Raw genomic sequence first — 21,386 nt, forward strand, 5'->3', positions numbered from 1 at the left:
TCCGTGGAACTCCTATGTTAAAATTTACTCAAGGCCTGTTTTCCTGTCATGGTTTGCCTATGCTGGAAAATGAAATTGCCAATTCATTAATTGTTAGGAATATCAATTAACATTTTTAGCAGCTGAAAGTGTTTTTTTTCATCTTTATGTGACCCAACTGCTGTTAAGTAATCAATAAGCCCACACTGCTGACATCATTCGCGCCCGCCGGTGAGTGTGCTGACATCAGACACCCGCACACCCACAGCGTGTGCGACCCCAGGCACTCACGGTCCCGCAGCCAAGCCTGCTGGCCTGTTCAGAATTATGTCTTTGTTGTCACATGCCTTGTTTCTGAATGGAGATCTTTCTGGCAAGTGGGCCCCACCACAGGAATGATCAAACTAGATTTTTTTAAAAGATGTAGCTTTAGAAACTTCTAACAGTATTGAGCAGGAAGGAACCCATTCTACTCATGTAAAAACACTCCGATTCCCAGACCATCCATGGGCCAAATTTACAGTAGAAGGTGATTGGGCCAGATCCAGCCCCCGGGCCTTAGTTTGCCTACCCATGATTTAGGCAAATGGCTCTGCTGAATCCCTGTGAACCCAAGTAGGTTGTGATACAAGGAATTGTCCCTTGACTGCAGATTTAAACAATCATCACACTTCCACTGCCCAGGTACATTTTCTGCAGGTAAGGGTGACTGAGTGGTGTGCTTATTGTGATAAGCTTCTTAAAATAACTTTCCACAGCAGTCATCTGTACTTCCTGTGTGATAGAAGACAATCAAAATGAGGTAGAATTTCTAACATTTGCCTTCAGTGCTTATCTTGATGTATTTCATCTAAACAATATGACCCCAGACCTTCAACCTGTGTTGGGTGGGTTTTCACCCTCCCTAAATAAAAATTCAGGTCTGCATCTTTGATTCAGCTCATGTAGCTTGTGCTTTGTATAGATGCATCTTAAAATTAGATCGCATGGCACTTCCTTTTCTTGCAGTTTGAGCCTAGACTTCATTTGAACTTCAATACTCTTCATGTGAGCTGTCCTCATTTTTTAAAAAACTTTAAATTCATAGCAGCCTAAGCATTCATTCATTGTTTATTAGGTGCCATATTTTGGAGGACTGTCTTCAAGGGCAGCCCCATATAGAGCACATTGCAGTAGTCTAAACTGAGGTTGCCAGAGTGACTGTTCCAGCATGTTGGTGTTAACTAAAGCACATTATGCCCAAGCATATTGGCTCATGACCGCTCACTCAAGCACCTTGTCAAAATAGGGAATATTTGCACCTGGCAAGTTAATGCAGTCCTTGAGATTCCAAGAAGTTGTCTCTAGGGTTAATATTATGGCCACCTCCTTCAACCTGCTCAGGATCATCCCCTCTCACAGGGAAGCAATAATTCCATTCTGGACCCAGCTGGTTAGCCCTGTCTCCCTAGATCATGCATCGTCAAACTGCGGCCCTCCAGATGTTTTGGCCTACAACTCCTGTGATCCCTAGCTAACAGGACCAGTGGTTGGGGAAGATGGGAATTGTAGTCCAAAACATCTGGAGGGCCGCATGTTTGACATGCCTGCCCTAGACTGTTATAAGGTGGGGTATGAGTGGTACAAATAGGCTGCACCTTCCACTTTTGCAAGCACCTTGTCCACATCCTTGGGTCATAACGACTGAAATGAATCCATCAGCATATGACTGCATTTTGTTCTGGACAAATTCACCGAGTGTACTGCCGACACAGTGGTGTCCAATTCACTGTAGATGCAAGCTATTTTATCTTCCAAGTGCTTAGCAAATAAATCATAGGTGAGAGTCTCAGGGCCAAATTAGATGTGATGTTTGTCACGTAGTTCTCCTTATGTAACTCATTTTTGTGTAACAAATTGTTAGCACGGGGAGGTGGGGGGGATTGCATTGGGATTGTGGCAGTGGGAGGAGGACTTTCCTGTTTCCCCTTTGTCACTGTCTCAGTCAGGATTGGGAGACCCTGCACCAATTATTTGCAATGGGAGCTTTCCTTGGTCTGAAATTACTTGGCTTGAAAGGACAGCATTAAGAATTGGAAATTTTCCTTGCATGAAAAATATGCCAAAGAAAGCTCCCCAGTCTTAAAAGCCTTGTGGCTACAAGACTGGTGAGCAGAGCCAGTTTCAAGTATGTATGTATGTATGTATGTATGTATGTATGTATGTATGTATGTATGTATGCATTTGCTTAGTGGTTTTTTTACCTGCCCTTCACCCTGAGGTCCTAGGGTAGGTTACAATAAATTACCGAAACAACAACCGCAGTTAAAATTGTGTCCACTTTAAACATCCTGATATTTACATATAAAACCCAAAAAAACTCTGGACTAGGTTACCTGAAAAAATCTCTCCCCCCCCCACTGTCCAGTAAGCACATGGAACATGGTTCACTTGCACATGGCAACATTGTGGTGGAATGTTCTCCCTGCTGGAATATAAGAAGCTCTGTCAGTACAGTATTGGCATTTTCCTGGCTCTTGAAGACACACATGCTTAGACAAGCATTTCCCTGATCTCCTGACTTGATCCTCCAGTTTCACTTGGTATTTTACCTATTCTAATTGTTATGCTGGTTTAATGGGTTTGCTTATTGTAGATTTTAATTGTTGCATTTTAATTTCAGCGTTTTGATGGAACTGTTTTTTTGTAGATGTTAATTGTGTGCAGGCAGGTCCCTATTTGCACAGGGGGTTGTGTTCCAGGTCATTTCGCACGTCAACCCATTCCGCCCCCGAAAACAACACATGGGCCAGCAGTTGCACATCAACTGGACGAGCGCAAAATAGTTGCTGTCTGTATTGCTATATTCCTTTTAGTTGGTTTTATAATTGTAAACCACTTAGAAGCTGCTTTTTTTGCTAATAAACAATAGATAGATAGATAGATAGATAGATAGATAGATAGATAGATAGATAGATAGATAGATAGATAGATAAAATAATAATAATCCGGTAGCACCTTAGAGACCAACTAAGTTTTCTGGGTACAAGCCTTCGTGTGCATGCACACAAAGGCTTGTACCCAGAACAAACTTAGTTGGTGTCTAAGGTGCTACCGGATATTATTATTATTATTATTATTATTATTATTATTATTTATTTCAACTGTGTCCAACCAACACGGCTGCCTACCTGACAATGATTGATAGATAGATAGATAGATAGATAGATAGATAGATTAGATTAGATAATATTGGTGCCACCTCACTCCAAACCTCCTGATGACCTCTCCCAGCAGCTTCTGAAAAATAGCTTGGGGTACAAGGTGGAACCCTAAGGGGCACAGCAGGATGTGTTTTGCTCAGCTTTGCACATTTCTGGTTGCAGTTTAAGATGTTCAATATTACCCTTTAAAGCCTTAAACAGTTTAGGGCCAAGATAGTTTAAGGGCAGTTTGTTCCATTTATAATTCTGCCTGTTCCTTACAGTCAGTTTGACAAGCCTCCCTATGTCCCTTGAGTAGCTGAAGTAGAGTTAAATGGGGGGTGGGGGTGGAGACATCTTCTCTATGGATTACGGATCTCCCCGTCATGAAAGATTCATTTTGCCTTTTCTGTTACTGTTGCATTTTACTATCAAGTAAATATATCTTTGTTTAGGCAAGTTTCAATTTGCCCTTCTGTTAGACTTGTAGTTATATTGCTTTGCTGTGCTGTGCGTCAGTTACTGTGATTTCACTATATCTTTTTAATGGGGGGTTAGTAAATTTTAATCTGCCTTCAACAGTGTTAAGGTAGAGAGGCAGGGTAAAAATGGGGTAGATAAATAAAAATGTAGCTTAGGAATGGAAATGCAGCAAGAAGATTTTGATTGTTTTATTGGGGATCCATTTTAAATTTATCATATTAATGGAACTGCTTAAGGCACTCTGTTCTGTAGCCTTATTTACACAACAGCAGTGCAATATTTCAGAAGGCAGAGGACAACTAGCTGGCTGCTAAAGTTCTGTTGACCGTTTTTCCTATACCATTTAAATATTTATAATGTAATAGAGGAAATGGAAGGATTTCTGACCATACATACATCTGCACATTTTCTACAGGGAATTGAACCATTAAAAATTTGGGTTCAGTTCCAATTCATCAGCATTTTTTTTAACTCTCCAGTTTTGTTCTGGTTTGGACATTAACTTTAAAAAGAGGTTTAGTAAGTGGTTCAGACATGTTGAACTGTTTGAAGTAATATTTCATGCAGAGTAATTTCAACCTCTTACTTTCAGTGTAAGCCCTGAAAAGGGTTAACTTAAGATGAAAGTTTATTTGTAAACTCTTCTGAAGGTTTTCACATACAGAAATACAACAGGATAAAAAGAGGAAAATAAAACATTGACAATGAGATAGACCAGGCTTCCCCAAACTAGGGGCCGGGTGCGGTCCGCGAGGCTCTTTTATGTGGCCCCCGGCCCCCTCCGCCGCCCACTGCTGCCACCTGCTCTTAACAGTACGGCTGCCCACTTCCAGGTCGCCGGAGCATTGGAAATAGCTTGTGCGCATGCACAAGCGTCATTTCTGGCGCGCTTCTGGGTCGGAGGAGGCCCATGTGCATGCGCACAAGCTATTTCTGGTGTTCCGGTGACCCGGAGGTGCGCTGCAAATCGCGATTGGCGCTGGCGGCACCGGCCCTCGGCGACGCAAGTTTGGGGATCCCTGAGATAGACAGTAAAAGGGAATGGGTGGGAAAGTATTTGTGTTTTTTTTTTTTAAAAAAAAGTGGTATTCTAAAAGCAGCCCTGTTTAGGGAAGCTTTTAATGTTTAATAAATTATTGTATTGAATGTAAGGAACTGTGACTCTTTCCTAGGCCTTGAGCATGTTGTCACCTAAAATTGTGCTGTTAGATGGCCACATTGTAATTTTGTGTCTGTTCTGTATTTTATTGCATAAATTTTAACCAATTTCAGATACAGAATGAAGGCATATACAATTCCTGAGCTTCATTTTTCAAAAATGCCAAAGCAATAGTTATTACCAGATTATACCAAAGAGTTTTTTAGTTGTATCTCACCTCTGTTACTAATTATTTCTAACTAATGATAGATGTATTACATCTCTTGATTTTTATGTCTTTGAAATATTCCAAATTAGTGCCCATCATATTAGGGGGCCCTGCGAAATGGCTGCTTTAGGCAGGAGTAATTCCTAGTGGATGAGGCGCTGCAATTGGTTCCATTACATGCAATCTTTTTGAGGAAGTGGAGCGTATGCTATTCCCTTCTGAAGTCTTATCAGGTTACAGCATGCTTTCAGCTCAAAACTATATTTTGAAATGATATGTCCTAGAATAACAGGGATGAATAACCACAGTCTCCTCTTGTTCTTGGACACTTAGGTTTCCCAATACCAACGGATTAGAAGAAGGCATTCTTAAGACCTCCAGCCTGGTACCTTTATAGTGGCTGCACTGTCCTGAATGTCTTTCCTATGCAAGATCTCCTTCAGACAATACCTACAAGCACCACCGACTTGTTTGTTACATCCCAAGCTACTGTGTGTGAGATGTGCTCTTGAACAGCATTTGCAGGTAAGCAACTTTCACTAGTATCTGTTGAACTGGAAAGACCTGGTCCTGGAAGACAGAGTGTATGGGCCACCCAGCAAACTCTAATGCATGGGCTTCTGCTTGCTCAAGGGACCTCAACAGCAGTCTTTGTGTGAGCGTAAGGTTTCTGGATTTGCTTGGAGCAGGGTTGTTAAAAATCTCTGGCAGTTGCCAGGCTCTTTGGATGGTTACTTGAAATTGTTAAAATATGGGAACCTGGGGAAAGGGAGCCATTCAGTCAGAATGTACTTGCTTTGGTTTTGCTTTTTATTAGATTAAGGTGGAGGAAACCTTTTCTAGCTTGAGAAACAATTTAATTGTTCTGTGTTGAACTTTTTCACCTTGAGCCGTAATTATATACCACAAACCACATCTAAACAATAGGTTGTACATTGGGAACCAATCAACCTTTTCCCTTCTAGCGAAAACAGCAATAGACCATGTATGGACTCAGGAACCCCAAGCCTGTCTCATCCTCAGTCCTTTTTGGGTACCTAGGGGTCATCTTCTACCTTAATCGATTAAATGACGTTGCTTCATAATTTTTTTGGATCTGTTTAATTGGGCATTGCCCCAATACCACCCAATCTTTCATTTTAAAGCCTTGTGACTCTTCTTTCCTTTCCCTGTCCCTTGTTCCTCCAGAAAATGGAAGGTCTTTTTCACGCTTCCATAGACACTTGAGAATCATGCTCTGAATTCTCCTCTGAGAGTTCCTCCCATTTCTTAGTAGGGGGCATTATTGGAGGAAGCAGCACAGCATGACTTTGCTGCACTCATTTTTCGCCTCCCTGGTGCTGTTTTATAAAGTGAGGATAAAAGAGTTGTTCTCCGCTGCTGTTGGGCACCTTTCCCATTGGGAAATGGATTACCCAGAGCCCTCCGCAATGATGCTGGGGCCTTGTGCTAGTATCCCTATTTCTGGTGGGAGAGGGAACCCAGCCAAGAAGGCACACTTCACTGCTGCTGGCACAACCTTTGTGTGTTTTTTTAAATTGGTTCCTGCTTTGTTGCCTGGATGGGCATAAAAAAGGAAAATTTATTCCAAGATGGTCTTTGGGAAGAGCTGAATGTATGCCTGCAATTATGTGTGAAAAATCATATATTGAGTTCCACTGTCCACCTGGGGTTTGGAGGTGGGTAGGTCTATATGCAGCAAACATTTGTCTTGCTAAATATTAAGAGGAACCACAGTAAAGAGACAGATGTAATACTAAGTGACTCAAACAATTTTATAAGAAAATATTATATAATCAGTAAATTAACCAACTAAAATATTGTAAATAATCAGTTTTAAAGCTTGTTTAATTGGGTTGCAGCCCTAAGAAATACTCAATTTTAATGTGCATTTAATTGGCTTGCAGCCTGAATATCTACACTTATTTTAATGGAGCCCTGACTTTAACAAGATAAGCAAACAGCTTATTGTGAGTGTTAGAGAGGTGTTAAACCCATTCCTTATCTGTGATTTATTGACTGCACATTGCACACGCATCCCAGTGAGAGTCCAGATCATACCCTCTCTTCCAAACACACGCACCACAGGATCAAAATACACATTTTTAAGCTGGGTCAGAGAGGAGAAGCTGTAAACAGTATAAGAATCAAAACACCCACCACATCTCTGCCCTGCTGCTTCCTTGTTCAAAAATCCTTTAAGCTGCTTTCAATTGCTGTTTTAAACTGGTATCAGGAGGCACTTTCAAGCTTGTCCATATTGCCACCTCTTGCTTGTAAGTGGTTGGTTGGTTCAATAACTTTTTATTATGCAATCCTCTACAGTAGACAGTCCTGGTCTACTCAGAAATATTTCTTTTTTTTTTTTTCTTTTTTTTTTTAAAAAAAATATTTTTATTAATTTTCCAATTAAAACCAATTATATCACATTCAATATTTCAAATTATACACATATATATATCAATCAGACCGAATGTTATGCCAAATCATCTAAAGAATTTTTTATTTGGGTTCCCATGCTTCAAGAAATTGGGAATTCCTCGCAACTGTCCACTGCCGTCTTTTTTCTAAAGTTCAAATCGTCCTTCAAGTTCATAATAATCCAGATCTTCCCCTTACAGTCACATAGATGTTTTCCACTTTCACGATTGTTTCCCAGCTGCTGATATAAATATCAAACAAAGTCTCACAGATGTTCTTTCTCCTGTGTGAGTTAATCAGTCCAGCCTCCCCATAAATCTTCTTAATGGAGCTCCTGTTGCGTTGAAGCAATTCGAAGTAGCGCCATCTTAAAAAGCTCAAATCACTTTCGCTTTTCTCCATAGCCATGAAGATTTACGATCATTATAGAATTTACAGCTTTTCCAGGCAGGAGACCCAAACATCAAACCATAGACTCTTGGTAAATTAATGGATCTCCTTGCCCTATAGCTGAACTTAGCTTCAGGTCGCTGCTCCAATTTAAAGTGCGTCACAGCTCATAAATCCTCCGAACGCATTCAGAACTCCTTCCGTCCGACTAGGGGGGGGCTTTTCTCATCGGCAACTCCACATCTTTAAAAAAATATGCTCAGTAACAACAGTTATAAGGTTCAACTCACACAGTCTTTTGCTTCTCTTTCACTCCAAACAAGCCAGGACATCGCGTCCGGGAAGGTACGAGGCAACAATATGAAGAAAAAAAATAAAATAAAAACTCACTCCCCTTATCGCTCCGTCCCCATCAATCCTTCTTCCAGATGCAGTACAATCTTTGACTCCTCTCACTCGGCAGCATAAATTTCTCAGCAGTAAACAGCGCTTCTTTCCCTCCTTCTGAAGTATGTCCATAGATTTAAGCCTAATTATCTTCTTTAACCATGGAAATCCCCGCCATGCAGATTAGCGTCCGGGAGTCCTGGCCCTTGTAAGTGCTCAGCCCAAGCTCCCCCCACTCCAAAAACAGTCGGAGTGGGTCTGGGGGCATCGCGGGCCAGCGGCCCCTCTCCGTAACCCCCGGAGAGGGTAGGGGGTTGCCATTTACTCCCCTAGCAACCGCCAAATTCCTTACAAAGGTCAGAGAGATGGAAAACAGGTCCGCCATTCCTGCAGGCGGAAACCGGAACCCTACTCAGAAATATTTCTTAGTTACTTCAATGGGGATTATTCTAAAGTAAGTGAGCTTTCATGATGCCCTTTCAGTTCTGTGCCTGGAAATAAACATTTTTGAAATGCAATGCATTATTCACTTCCTAACAACTGGTCGACCCTTTTTGCAATGTTGTAGTTAATGCTAACTTGGCTGAAATAACTTCTCTTTTTCCAAGAAAACAAATTCAGGCTGTGCTAGTGAGTGAGCACCATTGACTTGCCTCTGAGTTAACATGTATAAAATTACGCTGCAAGTGAGTGTTGAACAAGATCTTTGTTTGGGAGCCATTGTCCACTGTAGATGGGAGGCAACATAAGACCTGTAGGTCATAGTCAGCATGTTCTGCTTCCTGTGTGTGTTTGCCAGCAGGGCTTTTGTGACTTTAAAGCCAGCTCTGGTGCTAGTGTTTGCTTAGAAAGTTAGAGAAAGCATTTGTCACGCACCGAAACATTTCTAGATCTTGAAACTGACTGCTGTGCTCTTCAGAGAGCCAACATGTTGTGGTGGCTTCAGTGTGGACTATGACCAGGTTGGGCAAGGTTCAAATTGCTGCTCATTGAGTGACCTCCAACAAGGCACTCTCTTAACCTAGTCTCACAGGAGTTGTGAGGATGGTGGGGGTACATTTGTGAGAGGGAGGAAAATGTTATAAAAGGTGGTGATTAGGGCCACAATAATAAATGTATACTTCACAATAATCTAATTAAATTATGGTGGGCAGGGGGCAAGGAGGTTAGCAGATGGTGGATATTATTTTAAAATATATAAGACGTCCAGTTAGTGATCGATTGATTTGCAGAATGTTTTAGTGGAGATTTATTAGTAATGATCCAGGGTGGATAAAAATCAATGATTTTTTAAAAAAAATCGGATTTTTTTTATTTAAATCGGATTTTTTTATTTAAATCGATTTTTTTGATTTAAATTGGATTTTTTTAATAAAATGCTTTTTGAGGAAAACATATTACCATCCAAAGGTTATTCCATCATGAAATAAAGATTAGTTTTTTAATTTTGTAGTATAAGGTTGTATATGTTTAATTTTGGGGGTAAATAAATTCCATTAATCCATTCACAATGTCATGCTCTTCCAGAGGTTTTTGTAAGATTATTGGGCAGTTTCTCTGCCTACAAGATATTATCACAGGTGCTTGGTTTACTTTTGCAGTTCTCAAAACTGAATTTGACTCAACAGAGATCACATGCCTCTTCTTCACAGCAAAAATGTTATAACATGAACAGAGTTGAGAAAAAGACCTTAACCCTATTGTTCTACAAACCTATGAATACAGAAGCAACCCCTTCAGTGCTAAGTTTCAAGAAGTTCAGTGAATAGAATAGAAACAATATTTTTCTGATTGTTTGGAGTGGACAGTATTTAAGTTTTTCATGTGTAGGCTGGGCTGACAGTCTAAGTTTCTTAAAATATATATATTTTGTTTTTGTTTAGCCAAATTAGTTAACAAACATGGATGTTTGTTTAAGCAAATAACATTTGCTGAAATGTTATTGTTTCAGTTGAAGAAATCTATTTAAATTGTTATTATTAAGGTAATGATTATTTTTCTCCTTCCTAAGTACAACAGTAAAGTTGTCCAAATATGAATGATTAACCTATTAAACTGGGGATAAAAAAACTAATATGAAAAGTTGTTATTCTAAAAATCTTCATCTACTTGCATATTAAAGTTATACCAGCAAGAATTAGTCTTTATGATTTAAATCAACTATGATTTAAATCAAGCCTTACTGACTAGTGATTTAAATCGTGATTTAAATCAGTTTGATTTAAATCAAATCCACCCTGTAATGATCACAGTGGCTTCTCAGATTAGGATAATACAAACAAGCTATTGGGAGGGTTTATAAATAGAGCAGTATTGTATCAAAGAAATGCCAAGTATGCATGACTGTGTTTTGAATCAGGCTCTTGCAAAGTGGCATGTTTCCTGATTTATGTATGTAGTGTCTGATATGTAAGGACCATCTTCACCCTTAGAACTTGCCCAAAACCTACAGTCGCCCTTGAAAGCCCTTTTCTTTTTCCCACCACTAAGGATGAGCCTATTAGTGGATATTAGGGGCAAGGATTTTCAGTGGCGGCCCCTCAGTTGTGAATCTCCTGGAGAACTCCACTGAGCTCCTCCCCACTAGTACACAGGAGAAACAAATCATAATCCGTTCCTTGGTGTTATGTCCAAACCAGGGGTTGTGGTTCATTTTGCTTAAACACACGACTATAAGTAAACCCAAACTAATTGTGGTTTTCTTGGAGTTAAAAAAAACCCATCATCCCTAGTTCAACCATCAGGCTAAACAAAGGATCATAGCTTGTCCTTTTCCAGTCACAAGAGTGCTTGCTAAACTAAGGCTATAGATTGGAAAGCCTCAGGCCTGATTCTTTATTTTTTTATTTTTAAGAATGATGTTTTGGTATTTGTGAACCTGTTTGGTCCGTTACTAAGATATTTAAGACAAACAGTCACTAGTGCATGTTACTTGAGTGTGATTGACAGCCCTCTTGAACCACTTTAGAAGACAATGGAATGTGCACCTTGAAGGGAGAGAACATGCTTGACTTCCTACTTGTCTAAAGTTAAAAGGTTTCATGAACAGCATTAAGTAGCTTCACAGTGCAGATCAAATAGCGATTATGATAGAGAAAAAACGTGACTTGGAAATGTTGAGGAAAGTTATTTCTGCTTGATTCATCTGTTTTTAAAGGAGTAGTGAAAAGAAGATAAAAAATAACCAGCCAATTCTACATAATCCTCTAGGATCTTTGTGACTGGCTTGACTTTTGCACCTACTCACGAGCCAAGCTTTCCCACGCGTGCTATAAGCATTCTGTTACTTCCTGGCTTGGATGTGTGTGGAGTTGGGCAAGCAGTTTAAACTCCCCAGGATTCCAGTGTTAGCTTCTAGCCCTTGCAGTTACGGGGAAAATCTGTGAATGTTACCTGATTACATGTTGGCTAATCTCCATGTGGACTGCAGGAGGAAAATAAGCAAATTTATTTATTTACTTACCGGTATTTATTTCATATAATTTATCCCAGCTCCTGCCCACCTAGCAGTTTGAAAGCACATCAAAGTGCAAGTAGATAAATAGGTACCGCTCCGGCGGGAAGCTAAACAGCATTTCCATGCACTGCTCTGGTTTCACCAGAAGCGGCTTAGTCATGCTGGCCACATGACCCGGAAGCTGTCTGTGGACAAACACCAGCTCCCTTGGCCTATAGAGCGAGATGAGCACCGCAACCCCAGAGTCATCTGCAACTGGACCTAACGGTCAGATGTCCCTTTACCTTTACCTTTTATGTACCACTTGATTGGTTGTTTGTTTTTTTAAACCTTCAATGTGGTTAGCTAAGGAAAAAAGAATATACATATCTGACTGCTATGTATTTAAACGTACATCTAGTTTGGCCCCTACATGATCAGCCCTTGGAAATAGAGGAAAGCACTGCTATCTCACAGAAGATTTTCTCCAATTAGTGTTGGACAAGGCAACTCTTCCATTGTTTCTCAAAGCCCTATCTCATCTGACAAACAGGCATGCAAGAGCTGAGCCATAAGTGATGACTGTACAGTATTCAAATTAGAGAATGCATATTTTAACATGCCAATTCACTGCGGTGTACCAAGTATCAAAGTATAATAAAACTGAGGTCCCTTTCTGTCATAATTTGTTGCAACCAAAGTGTTGTAGCTCCTGTTGTCCCTACTGGAAATGACTACCCAAGTGTTCTTTCCCCCTAAACCTATGGGTAGGATTCTACAATAGTCGGCTCGTAGAACACTTAGAAATATCATCCTCATGAAAATACATGTAACATTACTCAATTAACTTTGTTTAATCAAGGTCATGGCTTAATATCAATGTCTTGTTACAAAATAATTGAAAAAGATTTTGCCATAGTTTAAATCTTCTGGGTTGTACAACCTATTGCTCCTCTGCTATGTATGTGATTGTTCTCTCTGCGGAAAGTAGCAGTGAACACAGCTGGTTTTCTGTCACCCTCACCACAGGCTTAACAGAGTGCCTGCTTGACGGATTGTGATTGCATACATGTGTGTCTGAAGGAGGATACAAATACTAGGAGATAAAACACTCAGTGGTTCATTTAAGGTGGATGCAGCAACGCTACTTTGGCATGTGCAAAAAATAATTTCAAAGGCAGTTTATGATATGCTATCACTAATATGCTGCTTAATCCGTTATAACACACCCAGTCTAATAATTCTCAAGAGCTTAGAAACAGCACAGAAGTTTGTACAAGATTAGAGAAAGGAAAAACTTTAGAGCCATTCCACTTCCCTATGTGATATTGCCACCTCTGTCCTCATATTGCCAACCCCAAACACAACACATTCTGGTGCTTAGCATGATTGCAGATGCAATGTTTCTTTGAGAACGGATTATTATTATTAATAATCCTTAGGGTTGGGGAAGCAATCTTTTTAAAGGTTTAGACCTTTTAAAAAACCGTTTGTTGTTTCTAATATGTTTATATTATCTGATTGTAAGTTGCTTTGGCGGGTGCAAGATGTAGGGTATCATTGTTTTTAATAAATATATGTTTAAATCATGTAGACAAGAAGTGTAAAAGGTCTAGGGCTAATTGTGTTTTGCATCTATATATACTTTTCTGTCAGGTGTCAATTGTAACCTGTTAGCAGGATTAAATATTTAGGAATCCTGTACTTTTCTAAAGGCTGTTTTGTACCATAATGGAATTGGGTTAAAGACTTTGGGTCACACAGAGAGTAATACATGTGCAATCAGATACCGCAAAGCACCTGTTGCACTCGGGTTTCTGTCAAATCATTGCAAAGTGGAAATTCAGGTCTGATTGATGCTCAAAAGTATGAGGAGGTACAAATCCCACAGATCTGTTTCTTATCAGGTGCTCTACACAGTAAACAAATGCTGACTGATGGCAGAGCTTTTGAACAGATGAGTTTCAGATAATGGAAAGAACCTTGGCTGTTTCTCATCTCCAGTTTGGCAGCTAGATTTATAGAAGCTGAAGAACACCTGAAATTAGTTGTCTCTCTCGTGATAATGGCAGTAGAGTCAAAACAGGCCTGTATAGTGCGGGTCCTGGGCAGGTATCTGCCATTAGTATTGAGTTTAGCGTGTATGCTCATTTTAGCTTTCTGTTGGTGAGAATTCAATGGTTCCTGTTTACACTGCTGCTGTTTCTAAGTGTGTCTGGTTTATCTCAAAGCTATGGGTTAGTTCTACGCAAGTTTAATCAACCCAGGCTGCTGATCCTGTGCCTTACCTATGGCAAATCTCAGCTGTTTTTCAGTGGCGATTGGGGACCTGCAAGAGCTTGGAGGTCCTTGGAACAAGCCAGTTTAGTGCCAAACTTCCCTTTTGGTTTGTCACTCACTCATTGTTAAAAATTGTTTTGTTGTAACTGAGTTGAGAGAAACTGACAAGCAGATGGCAGTAACTATGGATTCTTTTTCACATCACATAAGAAAATCAGTGTTGACACATTTCAACTTTGGAATAAAAGCATTAAACTTGCATTTTCCACACTTCATGAGAACTGTTACAGTGCCATTCAAAGTCTGACATTTTTGTTGTTTTCTTTGATGTAATTCTACCAAGGTATACTATGGAGCCCTCTAGGTTTAGATCAGTTGTAGCCTATGTGGTTGCTTCCAGATGTTGGACCACAATTCTCATCATCCCTGTCTAAGTATGGCATATGCTGATTGATTCATGGTGGTAAATGTTCTGCCTGGGTTTTTACTATTTTACTTACTGATTGCAATTCATTGACCATCTCTTTTATTGGAATGTATAAGAAATAATTTTTATATCGGGATTTGTAATCTTCGGTGTTATGTTTTCATTTAGATACATAGTGCAGCTTAGAAAAGCCATGTTTTGCCCTGGATATTTTAAACTGTGGAAATGTTTGTTGAATTGTCAGTACATCTAAACAGAATGTCTTAACATATAAAAACTCCACCAAGCACATCTATGAACGTTGTTGTATTATAGTTCCTCACTTACATGATCTATGGGTATCTCTGCTGCTAAGAAGTGGATTCTGTTTAAATATAAATATTATCATTAATTTATACTTTTATTGCATTTTGGGGTTAGATAAAAAGTTGTTTTCCTGGCTAGTCAGCTACTTCAGGATGGCTGCACTCTTGATGACCCATCCTTACTGAACTTCTGAATCAGACCTGTGTGGCTTTCCACCTTCTCATTCAGCACTTTCATCAGGAACAATCGATCTTATTGTTTGGGGTGTGTGTGTTTATCTTCTACCTATAAATATTGCTCTCTGTGTGTACACCACAGAAGCTTCAGTATGGAAGCTCGCCAACACGAAACTGTTGCTTTAAGTGGAGTTGTTTTGCTTGGCATACACAAAACATACACTTTATATAGGTTACACGAAGACTTTTCTCCCTCTTGTCCCAGAGGGGTTTCTGTACTTCAGAGCCCTTGCTGAACAAAATCCACACACTAGTTCTAATTCAATTTGCACAAAGTCCTGCAATAGCTTAGAGCAGTGGTTGCCAACTGGTGGTTAGCGGAGCCCATGGGGTCCACATAACCCACCCGGGTTATGTGGCACCACTCACATAACAAAAACTACCATAGAGATACCATAATTTTCAAAAGTAGGGGGCCCATGGCTTGGCTTATGAAAAACGGGGCGTTTGCAATACTGAGCTAATTGAGAACTATTGGCGTAAAGTTTTCTGAGTCCTGAAGTCTGGCAATTCTCCAAGTCCGTCTTCTCAAATGAGCTCTTCTCAAAGTGTTCAGGTTGTTCCACGGCAATCCACTCCTTCCTGATAACCACCCACTACCCACACCATAATCAGAGCTCTTTTATACAGAGGTTACATACCTAATCTGCCCTGGAATTCAACCAGGTGCATCTCAGGAACGAATCAGCTCTTTCCCCATTACTAATGGAATTAACCCATTAACCCATAGCTTTTAAAATATACAACCCTTGAGCAGCCATATTCCTGGTTTCCCAGTCCTTGGAAGCATGAAGAGATCAGAATGATTTTATGATGTGACAGACAGTCACCTAGTAGCATGGCTCTCAGTAGATCTCCTTAGTGTGTGATTAAGTGGTGTGAGGGCATAGGGGTTAGCAAGCCTGTGTTTCTCCTTAAAACAGAAGGGTGAAGTTTTGCTGCCTTCTCCACAGATGTTAAAAATATCAAATAATCCATACTCTGGCCCTTATTGCAATCATGGAAATGAATGATTTATCAAAGCTCTCCCTCGCGGATACCATCTGTCAAGTACAGAGTGAGAGTGATGTTTGCCTCTGCTTCCTTGCAGTCCCCATCTATGCTGTATAAGAGATGACAAGTGTCAGGTGCAGGGAGAGCAGGGAATTATTAGTGCAAATGTCAGCCCTCTTGGGAAAAGATGTTTTAACTCCTTTAAAAGGACCTCCATCCCCTCCAGTCAAGTAATCCTTGTTAGAAAACCACCATCTGAAATGTCACCACAATAAAAATACTAGTCCAGTAATTTTGAACCTGTATTAATTATTGTGCCATCTCAGATCTGCGCATTTGTAGTGAGACTGGAGCGATGACAACAGTGACAAGGTGGGATATCACTGAAAATCCTTTCTTTTTCAAAATACGAGTCATAGGCAAGGTGAGGGCACACTCAAAATGGTGTTTCTTAAGGGAAGCCGAATAGTGCCCATATTAGCAGATGCACAAAGAATGTAGTTATGTTTTCCCAAACAAAACTAGAAGCATAATCACTTACAGGTTTAGCAAAGTTGCTAAGTCAGATTACCTGGTTCTTGCAGAAGACATTTGAAAATCAGAATTATTATAGAATAATGAGATAGTCACAGTGAAACTTCTTGGTTCATTATTGATTGACAGACAGAATGTGACAGAAGATGCCACCTGTAGCTTGGCATTGACATTTTGGGGGTTTAAATGGGTTTCATTGGGTGCTAGGTAAAGGTTTATCTATCTAGAGAAGTTTTGTGCTATCTTTTTACCCTTACTGTTGTGATAGAAGTGCTGACTTGGTGTCCTCATAATGTCATTAGAATGAGCACAATGCCATCAAAGTTAAGTGTTCTTAAATCACATTGATTTTGGTGGGAGAGTTAAGCATCTACTTTCTGGTCACTTTGAAAGGGAATGAGAAGTGAGTATACTTGGCTGAATTGTTTCTGGTATTTGTCACCTCATCCAGTAAGATTCCTTATCCATAAGACAGGAACTTTAGTTAAACACATGTTAAGGAGATCTGGAGCATGAAGTACCACAAACTGCATCAGGAGCTCCAAGGCAGTATAACTGGAGTTACCAAACCATACAGTAGGAGCATGCTACTGGTTCTTGTTAGAAGGTGAAGGGCAATAGCCAGTTTGTAAGTATTGAACTCTGATGGCATAGTTCCCTAGATCAGGCCAAGTGTTCTGCTCAGGTTTTGCAAGAGGAGCCCATGGGGCAAGGCAAGTCAGTTGTTGTAGCACAAAGGAGGACTAGAGTCAAGTCTCTGGTCTGAAGATAGGCACTTCCTCTGCCTGGTTAACTCTGTGCCCTGTTGGACTGGCAAGTTAGTATGGAAGGTGCACAATTCACCAGGGGAAGGTACCCATGAAGAACCTAGCTGTAGTATCCTGGTCCCTGGTGCTGTGACATCTAGTTCCATGGCTGCTATCGGTACCTGTCAGCCTCTACTTCAGTGACCCCCTCAACACTAGCATCAGAGCCAGGAACCCAGTCTGGCTCCTTAGCCTGTGTATTGGTCATTGCTGGATTCCAGAGCTATGACACCAAGATCCATCTGTCCCAGGACTCTGCTTCCAGCAGTGGCCAATCATATACCTTTGGGAAGCTAACAGTGCATGATACTAATCCAAACTGGGTGTAACCAGGGAATGGATGATTGTGGCCAAGCTATTCCTTGTCTCGGAAGGGCTGTAACTGACAAATCCAACACAGCTGCTGAGAGGAACTTCATGATAGCAGAAGCCTCTTGGGACACCAAAGACAACTCTAGATATGACAGTATCCCTATACTGTAACCCTGTCCAGAATAAGCTGGAAGCTTCCTCCCAGGGGAGAAGAATTACTCACCAATGTTTTTTCCTACTTGTCTGGATTGAAAGGGAGGGAGCAAAATATAAGGAAGGAGAAGAATTGGTGTGTGTTTCAGAGAGAGAGAGAATGTCCTAAATCAGTGGTTCCCAATTAACTAAGTACTGTGGACCCCCTGTTTTTCAAAAGCCAAGCCATGGACCCTCCCTACTTTCAAAAATGTTGATATCTCTATAGTAATTTTTGTTATATGAATGGTGCCACCATCGTCTCAAATAGTGCAAAAACCAGGATGCATGTCTTCCAGGCTGTACTCCTGTGCAAGTCATGTGACCCACGCGTGTGTTTTGGGGTGTGGCGATCTCGCATGAGATCCGTATCTGGCCATGATCTCTCAAGCTTTTGGGCGCTGTGCTCTCACATGGAGCTTTAGTAAAATGTGTGTTCTCTTCTTGATAGTGCTCATAAATCAAACCTATACTGAATATTTCCATTTTGCTCTGTCTCATTATGTATTCTGACTTTTATATAGTTGCTAGTGGTTGACCACAAAAGCATTTCAGGTTGTGTAAATACATACGGTTGCTGTTCTTTTGAGTCTTCTTGTTTGTTTTTTTACAAGCAATGTTTCTATCAGAACAGTTAATCTTTCAACATGAAAACTGTCATTTTCCATTTTAATATGCCACTCCCGGCTCTCCATTTTGTTCTGTTTAGTTTTTTGTTAAGTAATGGAGAACGGCTTTTGCATAATTTATTCAGAAGACAAAGTATAATTAGCTGTTAAAAGCAAAACATATCTGTAGTGGAAATAGGAAATGCCTATCTTCATGATTCTTTGGGGCTATATTATTATTATTATTATTATTATTATTATTATTATTATTATTATTATTTTCTAAAAACAATTTATCTCTTAGCAGAGGTATTTCCTTGATTTTAGAGCCTCTATCAACTAAACTGGATATTGCCTGGAGATACAGCCATGCCAAAGAGACTTATTTTCCTTTGGTGAATAAATCTACCAGGGAACTCTTCTTACTTTGTCATTTTCATGTCTTTAAGCAACTGTGAGCATGTGACAGCTTGAAAAAGCCAACCTCTCCAGGCAACTTATCAGTGCATACCACAGTGTAGTGTCAGGTGCTGTTGTCTGTCTGTGTGGCCTCCATTAGCCCCCTCCTTTTCTTCTCCTTCCCTCCCTTCCTCCTCACCTTATTGATGTGGCTTTTTGAGTTGTTATTCTGCTTGGCAGTGTGTTATAGCGTTCTTTTTTTAATTCTCTCGCCATGGAAACAAAAGGGAAAGTCGGGGGTGTTGCCTTCCCCCAAACCGTGCAGCACTACTACAATGTGCTCTTTTGCAAGGGATAAGGTAGGATTTGCTTCATCTGTTCTGTGTGTGAATCAGCGGAACGCTTGTTTAGTTTTTTCTATACAAGAAATGCTTTTGATTTGCTGCCAGGTTCTTTTTGGGTGCTCAGCGAATGGAGTTCAAAGCCTTGCCGTGGTCAAATGTTTGGTGTGTGTAAACTGATTTGATAAGGACTGGAATGGATCTGCAAATCCTTAGTCAGAAGAGAAATGTGAGTTAGTTAGCTGTCGTGATGCTAAGTGTGGAATTCTGCTATGCCCAGCCTCTCTTTGGGCAGTACCACAGTTCCTACTATTTCTGGAATTTCAGTGAGTAATGTGAAGACTTTCCAGAGTTGTTCCGGGCAAAGGACAGGATCCTTCCTTTCATGTCCTTTAAATCTATGTAGACCTTGCTGTGTTTTACTGGAGGTGTAAGTCGTTGTATACACATGCAGTCTCCATCTCAAATAAATGGCAGAGGAGTAACAACATACCTCTGTATACGATTTAAGGAACTGTGTTTTCAAAAACAGCAATGGCATTTAATGACTGCTAGGCAATTTAGCAACTGTGTGGTCAATGAAAGAATGAAGGGAGGGGTATTTCACTTGAAGCACTGGTCATGTAGAGCTAGCAAGTGCTCCCTTCCCTTCCCTTTGGGACCTAAATAGTTTGTTTTAGCTGACAGAAGCAGATATTGTAAACCACATAATGGGCGCAATAGATAGAGAAAATGCTTGGGTTTCCAACTTGCAAGGTAAGGTATTTGAGGTATTTTACATTTAAATGTGATGATCTGCCTGTTTGGCAAAAGAAAATCCCTTCTTGGTTTTGAACACTTCAGATCCATTTTGTGGATTTCAGAGATATCTTTTACTAAAATCAGGGGCCATGAAGAGTCTTTTAGGGCTTGTCTGCACTTACCTTTTGCCACACACTTCCCAGACACAGGTCTGCGGTTAAGAACTCTGTGTCAGAGCATACTTTATTTTTATTTTTATTTTTGCCCCAGAGCTTTCCCTGCGAAAACCTGCTATTTAGTGTTCAATCGGAGCAATGTCAATTCAAGTTTTAAATGGATTGCCATTTGCTCCAATTGATCCTTAAAGAGTGGGTTTTTGTGGGGAAAGTTTGAGCAAAAATGGGGAGGGGGGATTTGGACATGGAGCTTTAAAGCGCCTGGGGAAAGTGTTGGAAAGGTAAGTGTGGATAAATCCGTCATTGCTTTTTCTTATCGGCTCTCTGGAATGTTTTTATTATTGTTGCTTTTGATTTTCTGGTAAGACTTTTATCGAAATAGTTCTATGCCCACTTTTCTGTTTAAAAATACTCCATCTTTTTGTTTAAAATACTCATGGTGGTTTACAGCTGCAATGTAAAAATCAGCTCATGTTCCTACAGTTCATTGTGGGGAGAATGCATATGCTTACATTTTCAGCTCAAATTCGCTGAAAATTGTTAAAGAGCTTTAAAAGAAAATGGGAAAGGCTGAGATTGTTACCTGCTTTGGGAATTTGTGGTACCTGTTCCATGACTTCTGAGAGTCTACTTCCCCTGGATTGTCAATTGTTTTAGCTGAACATGTGAACACTGAATACGTGTTCAGTGGCTCTCTCATGATTTAAATTAACCAATAGAATCCTGCTACATAAAATAAGTATGAAAAAATTAGGGTTCTGTAAAGTTTGCCACACTCCACATTGGCAAGAATCCACAATTTGCCAGTGGTTAATACAAGTGTTCATTCTTCAAACCCAGTCAAGCAGTGGATCAAAATGAAAGTGGCCTGGTTTTGTTTTGTTTTGTTTGTTTTTTCAACAAAATCTTTTATAAGGTCATAGATAGAGGGGAAGGATGATGCAACAGTGCTGTATTGCAGCTGTCATCTTGTTAGTGATAGGAAGTAGTTTGTTTGCAAAACTGACCTCTCAGCCACTGAACTTATTGTTGATAAGCTTGCAAAACTGATAGCACTCAGGTACTGTGCTTCTGCTCCCGTTGCCATTGTGGAGAGTAGGGAAAACAGCTCTGGAATTCATACTAGAGCCCCCTTGAACCAATTTTCATCCCTTTCTTTCTACTGGCCAGTTGACCTGATGAGTTAGTGGAAGTGGGAGAACAATCGTCTAAAAGGAATTGTTTACAAGGAAATCCTTATCACATTTTTAACCTGTTTGCTAACCAAAATGTTATGGGGGACTTTGTCAAATGCATTACTGTAATAAAGATAAATTATGTCCACAGAATTCCCATAATCCGTTAAGAAAGTAAACTGATGACAAATAGAGAGAGAGATAAGATTAGACCA

The 21,386-nt window shown here is 40.2% G+C and overlaps 1 protein-coding gene across 12 annotated transcripts in view; it reads left to right on the top strand.

The window, feature by feature from the left end:
- The window catches only part of NDST2 (N-deacetylase and N-sulfotransferase 2), a 103,540-nt gene that overhangs the window by 41,983 nt on the left and 40,171 nt on the right, over positions 1-21,386 (top strand). For 9 of the 12 annotated variants that reach the window (XM_035138178.2, XM_060275052.1, XM_060275049.1 and 6 more), the window contains one exon: positions 5,345-5,536. The exons of 1 other annotated variant lie outside the window; for it this stretch is intronic. The gene's annotated coding sequence lies outside the window, so the exon portion shown is untranslated. Of the gene's footprint in view, positions 1-5,344; positions 5,537-8,623; positions 19,098-21,386 lie in introns of those variants that run through there. 2 more of the 12 variants (XM_060275055.1, XM_060275056.1) reach the window with 1 other exon arrangement.

The sequence above is a fragment of the Zootoca vivipara genome, chromosome 5, assembly GCF_963506605.1.
Source record: "Zootoca vivipara chromosome 5, rZooViv1.1, whole genome shotgun sequence".
In the NCBI taxonomy this organism is placed as follows: Eukaryota; Metazoa; Chordata; class Lepidosauria; order Squamata; family Lacertidae; genus Zootoca; species Zootoca vivipara.